This window comes from Patiria miniata, unplaced genomic scaffold (assembly GCF_015706575.1).
Source record: "Patiria miniata isolate m_02_andy unplaced genomic scaffold, ASM1570657v1 HiC_scaffold_14, whole genome shotgun sequence".
Classification (NCBI taxonomy): domain Eukaryota; kingdom Metazoa; phylum Echinodermata; class Asteroidea; order Valvatida; family Asterinidae; genus Patiria; species Patiria miniata.
This window is the reverse complement of record NW_024037052.1, coordinates 11,082,574-11,092,099: the sequence shown is the minus strand read 5'-3', so window position 1 is coordinate 11,092,099 and position 9,526 is coordinate 11,082,574. Positions and strand designations below refer to the sequence as shown.

The 9,526-nt window shown below is 43.4% G+C and overlaps 1 long non-coding RNA gene across 1 annotated transcript; it reads right to left on the bottom strand.

Annotated features, from left to right (window-relative positions):
- Positions 1 to 661: 661 nt before the first annotated feature.
- On the bottom strand, positions 662 to 8,481 carry LOC119722044. The gene is made up of 2 exons (XR_005270376.1): positions 8,262 to 8,481; positions 662 to 1,555 (listed from the first exon to the last, which is right to left on the bottom strand). It is a non-coding gene; the product is annotated as an uncharacterized LOC119722044 (long non-coding RNA).
- Positions 8,482 to 9,526: the final 1,045 nt, after the last annotated feature.

Sequence of the window (9,526 nt, the reverse complement as noted above, 5' to 3'; positions counted from 1 at the left end):
CATGTAATTGATCGAAATGATCCCTGCCAGAGCTTAAAAATGCGACGCCGCAAAACTGCTATGCTGATGGCACATATGGAACACAATACTTTTGGTAAATTTTCGGGACAGACAGACCATCAGACCGACCACCAAGTGACATGTAGAAGCTCCTGCCAGAGCTTTAACAAGATGGTTCTCAAACCATGCGTCTCGCCTGCTTTTTCGATTATCTTTCAAGCGTGACTAAAAAAATCAGTATGAAGGTTTCCATGTTGCAGCTATGACCCAAGTTTGGTTCCAGCCCATTTTACAACTTGACCTCATTAGCATATGGAGGTTCCCATGTTGCATCTATGCTTCAAGTTTGGTTCCAACTGGACTTCAACTGTGGAAATTAGGCCAATGTTACAAAACTTTAACCAAAATACCACAGAATGTCAATGGTCCCAACTACACTGATTTTTTTATGCTTAAGTTTATTTCAAAAGGTTTAACTTTACTTAATTGTAACTTGTAGTTGACGGAAGTTCCAATGTAAGGAATTCACTTGAACAATGGGCATTGTGTTTGAATTAGGCTATGTAAGAATGCCTCACCGCAAACCTACCAGTGTAATGGAATGTGAGTGCATGTAGCTCTCTGGTGTTTCTTTATTTGTGTTAAGCCAGATCTATCCGAATTGTGTTAATAGTGTAGTATATAAGGTTTAGAATGCCAAATCTCGGCAGAGTGCCACATTGACACAGTGGGGAGTGGTGGTCTGCAATCGTCACTGAAGGTACGGCGGAGACGACCGGACGCTGCTATGAAGGAAGGCCAAGTTCTACCCCAAGCAAGGTACCTGAACAAGTAAACACCGGTGAAAAAAAGGCACTTGTGTACAAAAGGGTGCCCTTTGCAAAATATTGGAAAGGGGGGGGGGGGGGCTGCTGGTTATGCCACTGCAAATAGCAGTGCTGTACCACTGATTGACGATAGCACATTGAGTCAAAGGATCGTGTCATGCTATACTCAATGTGCCGAGCCAAACTGTTGGAAAACGGTGGTATCGTTGAGCAGGATTGAAAAAGTCAAATTAATTGAGTTTGGTATTGCAGTACCATGGCATATGGAACAGGCTTCAGTAGAATAAATGTGCAGCTCTTTTTTATTGTTACTGATTCAAGATGTGCTACAGAACAGAATAATGTTGTAACCTCAAGCAAACAGAAAAGAGGAAATAAAAACCCAAAACTACAGAAACACAACCCACCCCCCCCCCCCAAAAAAATCTTAAACAATACATTTCCCCAAAACAATTTTTGATTAAGTTTTCATGAAATTTGCATCCTTGGAATGTTCCACTTCAACTGACAACACAAACTCTGCTCTGACCGATGGATGAATTTTTTTGCTGAGTTCCGGTTGCAGTTCGTTTTTCTCTTGCATCTTGCCGCAACTGATCAGACTGCAATTTGACAAGCTGTTCTTGAAGGTTCAATACAAGATGATTGTTTTCTGCCATTTTTTGAGTTTGCACATTAAGTTCCTCCCTTAGATTTCTTATCTCTTGCTTCATTAAGTGCTCTCTTTCCTAAAATAGAAAAAATAACAACAAAACAAAAATACAGCATGTTACAATTTAAATAAGCTTAAATGTAATCTACTTAATTCAGTAGTGTAAATATACACTTATCCAGAAAAAAACACAACAGAGTTCAGTCAGTCGCTAAATTTAAATCAGCGCTTAAAACTTTTTAAGCAAGCTTTTTTAACTTAACTTAATTGTCCACGTTTCTTGTTCTTGCATATTGTATTTTTGAACTGTATTTTTTTAATACATGTGTATTATTTTGCTTATTGCTATCTTATGTTGTTTGTGGTATATACTGTTTTAGCAAACTGTTTGCGTGGAATGGTTTTACATTGTTTAAAGCCCGGTTCATGCTTCGCGTGGGTGCTGGGGCGGGGCGGGGTTTGTGACATTAACTGTGCATTCACAGCACATTGTTGGCGACATGGATTTCGTTTCGCACTTGCTTCCGCGTGGGGTATGAACCAGGCTTAAATCTTTTTAAGTATACACTTCATTGTATTTTTATGTGTCTTAACTTTTTATAGAAAGCGCTTAGGAGCATGATTTTCTTCATGGACGGGCGCTATATAAATTTTAGCTTATTATTATTATTATCCAGAAAACCGATCAAGGTGCCTACACAAAACAAACAGAAACAAACAAGAGTAATTTTGTTTCAGTCTGAAGTGAATAAGTGAAGTAAATGTGATTTCAGTTTTCTTTTGAAGATGTCAATTAAGGGATGTTGTTTGAAAGAGATTGAAGGTAGCTTATTCCAAATGACGGATGCTATTTCTTCCAGGATTGTGGTGGAGATGAGTGCCTAAGACTTTTATTGCAAAGTAATACTTGTTCGCCAAGAACCCACTGATCGCAGACAGCCTGGGATCAGGACTGTATGAGGCATTGAAGGTGCAGAAAGGATGTTGTGCGCAACCAGCATCTGAGAGTTCCAATCTACTGTCTTCAAGGTGTCTGTAAACATATTTCTGGTTTGGTCCGTAAAGAGTCATTTGGTTGAGCTGGTCCCTATCCCTTCAGCAACAAGTTTATCCTTAATAAGGATGGGACTTTGCGTTTAGTTTAAACGTATATCAAAACTACTAAGCAAAATTTGAACTTTTTAATAGCTAAATTCCAAAAGGCAAACGCCTTCCCCAAGTCGGAGTATAATTTAACTTTAAAGGTCATTTTGAATAAGCATCAAGCATCTTGCAACCGCGATGTTATGTGAAGACCCATTCTGCTCGTAATTAACACGTTACAGTGCCTTCGATGAGCGTTACAATTATCCTGAATGACCTTTGATCAATATCACTGCATGCACACTTGAAACACCTAACTGGATTAAAGGATTGTTGAGGAGACATGGATTCCTAACTGTGTCTGACAGGCCAAGAATGTGAATCATGTCACGCTGGACTAGACACAAAGTGCCTCTGCTAAGCTTTGTGCCATGGTCCCTGATTTCAAGCAGCAACATGTCACCATTTTGTCTGAAGGTTGATTGTCCTGAATCACTGTGACCAGGAGAACAGGAGGGCTCTGTCCCAAAGCAGAATATAGACTTTGTTTATTCCCAAGCTCAAGGCTTATTGAAGGTGCCTGTTTTACACAGTGCGTCAGACCAATGCACGCCTGTGTGCCTGGAAAGTATGTGCATATGTTTCAAATGTTATTTGATATAGGCGGCTGCTTTATAGATATATAAAAATTCTGATATGGATAGAGCCTTGTGGGTAAACTATCATGTAGACTCTTAGCAAATGTACTATGCACTATCGTATGTATTATCATACCAGCACAAGTTACATGTAGGAGACGTTGGCATTAAAGGTAGAGTACATAACATGAACAAAATTATTGTTCAAAAGCTTACTTGGTTTAAAGATAGTAATGGCACTTTACCCTCTGTGAAATTATTCTTTCTGGCATGCTGTCATTTTGAAGAAAACAATAAAAGAAGGGCATTTCCAATGATGCGTCTTTTTGGAACTTTCCATAAGTAGTTTGTTTTTTAATTTCAGCAACTTATGCGCGCAAGCGCTGACATGATGCGCAGTTGCAACAATTTGTCGATTCAGTGCGTGACATCGCGTAGCTGGAAACTGATTTCGGGCGCAACTCAAAACATGACTTGGCAACTTTTGAATTGAATCGAGATCCTAGAATATAGGTTTTGACGGAATGTTCAGCATTCACTGAGCTAAAACTTCAACAGGTTAGTTGTTAAGCACCCTTTAGATTTTTAGCACTTTTGTTGCTTCAAACAATAAAACTACACAAATGACAAATGATGTACTCTACCTTTAAATCTCCTTATACAAACCTGCTACAAACTGATTGTCTGATTTGATTGTAGGCATTTTTAAGTCAACATGAGGACAACGTTCAAGGACAAGTGACCAAAAAAACAACAAAAAAGCAAACTAGAGGTCTATGTCTGCTTGAAACAGAACATAGGGCTTTTCCGCATTATGATTTTTCTATGACAGAATGCTTGAGTTTACATGTATATAAATTACATGTAAATTATGTACGGGACTACTCGTGGCAGTCCTGAGGCTAAGTCCTTGGGTAATAACCGGCCGTCCTTCACTCGTTAAGGACTAGACTCGATGAAAAAAACACGCACAACAACTAGTCTGAATAAAACGCCGATATATGGTGCGTAAAGCCTGCAGCTTTACTTAGCTACGTTGAATTGGATAGACTAAAAAACATGTCTATCTCGCCTGCGTCGCTAAGAGAAAAGAGGCAGATTCAATATGGCAGTGACGCCGCATGGCATCATGGGTGGGCGCCAAGAGGTGCATTATTGTGCGATTAAACGCTTAGCGAATTGGCCTGTCGGCAAAGGGAAATATGCAAATGTAGTTGCTTTTTGGGTAAGATGAACGAAGTAGACTGTAGAATTTGTCTCTGGTCTCTATTAATTCAAATTCCTCATGACCGTTCCTTTCAAAGATCCTGAGTTTAGTTAAAATTTTGTTAGTAAATCCCCATAGAGTCTGTTTAGTGCAAGTTCCCCATAGTATGTCATTTTTCCTGGTTACATTTTTAAAAATACTTTTTGGTTGAGAATCCGAGTCAGGAATATGTTTTTTTTTTTTAGAACTTAGCCAGGAACTGTTTTAATAGGAACTGGGCATTTTTTGAAAGTTTTTTTTGTTTGGTCATTGTGTGGTCATTGTGTGGGTTCGACCCGGTACCCGCCAGCTTTGACCGAGTACACCAAGAGCCGGTAGTTGAACCACCGTTGAGTGTACTAGCACTGCTGCAGCACCAAACTCAGATGCAGCATGTGATCCTTCAGCAGTTTCAACAGATAACCATGTTGAAAGAGCTCGTCTCCAGTGCCATTAACAAACAGCACAGGCAAAGAGTCCACATCCAGAGTCTACAGCGTGCCCTTTATGAGTCCAGATATCAGCCAGCTACAGATAAGCCCAAGCCCAAGAGCCCTGAAGCCATCTACATTCCCCCCAGCAGCTCAGCAGTAGTAGTGGCCCCCACCATTACATCGCCTAGCAGCAAACCAGTCCATAGTGATGGAGGCGACAGACGGGGACTAAGCTCCACAAACCTACATAAGGCGCAGCAAAGTGACCCAGTCATCCAGCGAGTGATGGGTCTCAAAGCAGCCAGTCCAAAGAGTATGAGTAGCAGGGAGATGTCCCGTCAACCAAGGATGGTGCAGCAACTGCTCAGCGTGTGGAACAACCTCGAAGTGAGAGGCGGCCTACTTGTGTTCAGGAGAGGTGGCACCAATGCAAGTATCTGGTGGTCCTGCCATGTAGCCTGAGGGAGGGCCTTTTCAGCAGCTTGCATGGTAGCATGGAAACGCTCCAACATGGACAAGTGCTCAAGCAGGTAAGGCAGCAATATTACTGGCCGAATCTTCATGACGATACCATGAGTTACATGAGATGACATTGCAACAAGGCAGCACAGTGACAGGAAATGAGAACAATGCTGACAAGAACCCCTGCAGCTGACAACCACAAGGGCCTGGGAGTCGTTGCACCTCCAACCGAGTCCCAAGATGTGCCTTCTCCAGCCTCTCCTCCACCCCAGTTCGCAAATGTATCTCCAGAGGATCACCACCAGCAATGAAAACAGACTTCAGACTCCCATTCGTTGATGAAGACTGTCTCTATACATGTAGCTCCAACGAATCCGTGGAAATCTTCACCAGATCTAGGCGTGTAATCCAATCATCAGTCCGATTCAAATTATTTTGTGTATAGAAGTATTTTTGCTGACTTTGAATGATTAAGCCAAAAGATTAATGCCAAAAGTGAAGTACAATGTCTATGGGATTTTGTGGCGACAAAAAGATGGGGGGAAAAAAAAAAAAAGAACTAAAAGAAAGGCTTTTTTGCAACTATGCAGAAAAGCCAAAAACAAACAAAAACCAGCACCGACTCATGACACAAATGAGATACTGTGCTCTTACTGTAATCTTTTTCTGGGGAGAACTTAAGGCAAATCAAATTAATTGAGAATATAATCCAATACAGTGAGGAATAAAACCACCATCTTAATTTAATGAGAAACAATTATGTTGAAACCCTTACACAAATCCCTCAAACATCTCCTGTTTGTTCCTGAAACAAGTATAAAATAGGAACACATTTTGTTGCTCATATGTATTAAAATTTTTCATATGTATTAAAATACTTATCTTTGCCAATAGTCTCCCCCAAATCAAGGGTGATTTGGGAGTCCGCGAAGGGAAGATACTTACCTGTTTAAACCTACAATTGCATATTTCCCTAGCCGTAGGCTTTCACGCTAGATTCTTGTTACCACACCGCAATAGCGCCCTCCATCCTCCATGCTCCCTAACTCGGTCCATTAAGCCAACTCGCCCTCTTTTTCTCGAGGTGTGGGTAAAAAGACACAGTAAAAGTCCCTTTGCGCTCTTCCAAATTTCTTTTATAAGCTAAACTCATCGATAAATATAAATCCCAGGGAGAAGTGGTAGAAACATCTCATCACTCCCGGAAGGCTGTCATAGAAGGCTGGGGTACACTCAGAGAACTACGGCCAACTCTGCCTCCAGATGACTCGACATCTTTGAGGTAGCATGACATAAAAGTAGTTGGAGTTTTCCAGGCTCCAGCCTGTAAAATATCTTTGAGAGGAACACCCTTAAGGAAGGCCCACGACATGGCCATGGATCTCGTCTCGTGAGCATTCACCGCCTGAGCATCTGCTGTCAGGCATGGCCAGGAACTAAAGGATGAGCGTATCGCCCTTACAATCCATCGAGAAATGGTATCTGGCGAGACAGCCTTATACAGACTGGTAGTAGTAATGAACATTACCTCTGAGAGACTTGGTACGAGCAATGTACCACTTTAAAGCTCGTACCGGACACCATAGTCTGTCCTCGGCTACTGAGGACAAGGACTTAATTTCAGGAATAAAAATATCAGGGGGGGTATAAGACGGGGTTTGATTTTTGGCCAGAAAGGACATGTTGGGAACCAGATGAACACCACCTGGTTCCCGGCGGGGGAACATCTACCGAAGCGCTAATATTAGCTGGGCGTTGAACCAAAGCCGAAACTGTGGCTGTCAGTTGTTTCAGCATGGCCCGTGTAGAAGTGCCGGAACGGCGGCGGCGACGATCGCCACCCGAACGGCTAGATGAAGAAGAATAATATTCATCCAAGGACCCCCAGCTAGAGCTAGAATAACGACGCCTTTTCTTATGATGACGGTCGGAATGGGAAGATTTTTCCTGACCCGTAACACCGGAATTAGCACTTACGTTGGGGGAAGAGGCAGGAACATTCAAAGTACTGACCCCAGATTTTTTTCTTAGATTTAGTGCCGGAAGCGACGGGGACCCGAGTCCCGGAGGCTAGAGGCTCGGAAAGCTTAGCTCCGGTACTTTTTCTTGGTTTTGAAATAACCTTTTTATTAACCTTCTTTCCATCAGCAGGATTCAAGACTGGAACCGAAAGATCAGTCTTGCCCAAAGGACCCGTGCTGCTGGGGACCAGAGGCCCGGAAAGCGTGTCCCCAGCAAGGGTAATGGGGAGGTGTAGAGGCTGGAGGCCCGAAAGGCACAGCTCTTACACTTGAGTCAGAAACATTACCAGGGGCCAGAGGCCTGGAAAGCGTGTCCCCGGTAGAAAATAATTCTCCCCCTGTGGTATCTACAGAGGGGGAGTGAGACCGGAGTCGAACTGCCGACACGCTTCGTTCAGAGTAGCGCGACTCCGCCTTCTTGAATCAAAATCAAACAAAGGACTCGGAACGTTGCTTACCGCACGAGTGAAAATACAACAAAATAAAACGGGAATGGTGTGTAAACTCAAAGAAAAAAGGACACAAGACACACTGGTAAAACCTGTCTTGAATCCAAAACAATCTGATAATAGCAATAAAGAATCAATGAAAGCTCATACAAACGTTGGAAGACCGTGACACAAACCACGTCCGGATACTCCAAACGCTAGAGAAAAAGAGGACGAGTTGGCTTAATGGACCGAGTTAGGGAGCATGGACGATGGAGGGCGCTATTGCGGTGTGGTAAAAAGAATCTAGCGTGAAAGCCTACGGCTAGGGAAATATGCAATTGTAAGTTTAACAGGTAAGGGAGTCCCTGACGTGGACTGATATTTCCAATTAAATCTTGTTTTACTCCTTTAACATGCTTGCCTGGTGTTTTTGGCCCAGAAAACATAAATCATTAGGCTATGCTTACCTCTGCAATCTGTGTTGCTTTTACTTCCATTTGCTGTTGTAGCTGCGCTGTTTCCAGTCTCTGTATTTCATCCAACATTTTTTGTTTCTCCTCTTTTACTCTAAGCAACTCCACTTTCAGGTTTTCTTCTTGTTGTTTTGAGTCTGATTTTCTCCCGTCACGGAGAGATCCGTCTATTGTCCATGAACTTTTATGTGTGTGAGGATAAACAGTGGAGGCAAATGAATGATGGGAACTGAGTTAATGCCACTTTCTGATCAAATTTACAATTAAAACTAGAACGGCGAAACCGCCAAGGCAGGAAGGGAGGCTGAAGGTAGGGTTGGGGATGGGCATGATGGAAGAGGATCAGGATTCTTGTTGATGTGCCTAGGTGTAGGGGTCAGTTTTTAAATGTCAACATAAAAAGTCAACAGATTACCTAATAAATACATGTGTATATAGGTTAGCCGTCACTGTACTATGGGGGAGTTTTCCATTGTTAGGTTAATTAGGACCCAGGTGTGGATTTGTGCAGCCCCAACAGTGTCTTCTGCTCCCCATACTTGTATTACCATGGAAAAACTCTTGTGTAGTCACCACAAATGCAGAACAAGAATGGGTATACATGTACATGTAGACACAGCACCATCACCACCTCCCCCAAACCTTACCCATCCCAAAACTTTACCCCATCCCCAACCCGCCCCCTCCCCCACCCAACCCCCTACCCACACCCATTCCATCCTCCCCTAACCATCCCCACCCTATCACCTACACATCCCAACCCCACCCAAACTCCAATCCCTATCTCCTTCTCCCTCCCCTGACCCGTACCCTCCCCAACCCCAACCCCCTACACATACCTAACCTATCTGTCCTTATCCACCCTACACATCCCCACTCTAACCCTTACTCGAATTCCAATATCCCGCCCACCCCATTCCCCCATCCATACATCCCCACCTGACCCCATGCAACCCCTACTCTGATCCCTATATACTGCCCCCTCCCCTTATCCAACCCCTACAACAACCCATCCCTACACATCCCCAACCCAACCCCTACTCTGATCCTATATCCCGCCCCCTCCCCAACCCCCTCCTAACTCAACCCCTACATCCATACCCATCCTCTCCCTACCTGTCTCCCCCTACCTGTCTTTCCCTACCTGTCCCCACCCCACCCCTACAAATCCCCACCCCACCCAAACCCAGTATTCCAACCTCTCTCCCCACCCCACCCCACCCCACCCCGCCCCACCCATCCTAGCTCCCCTACTCATC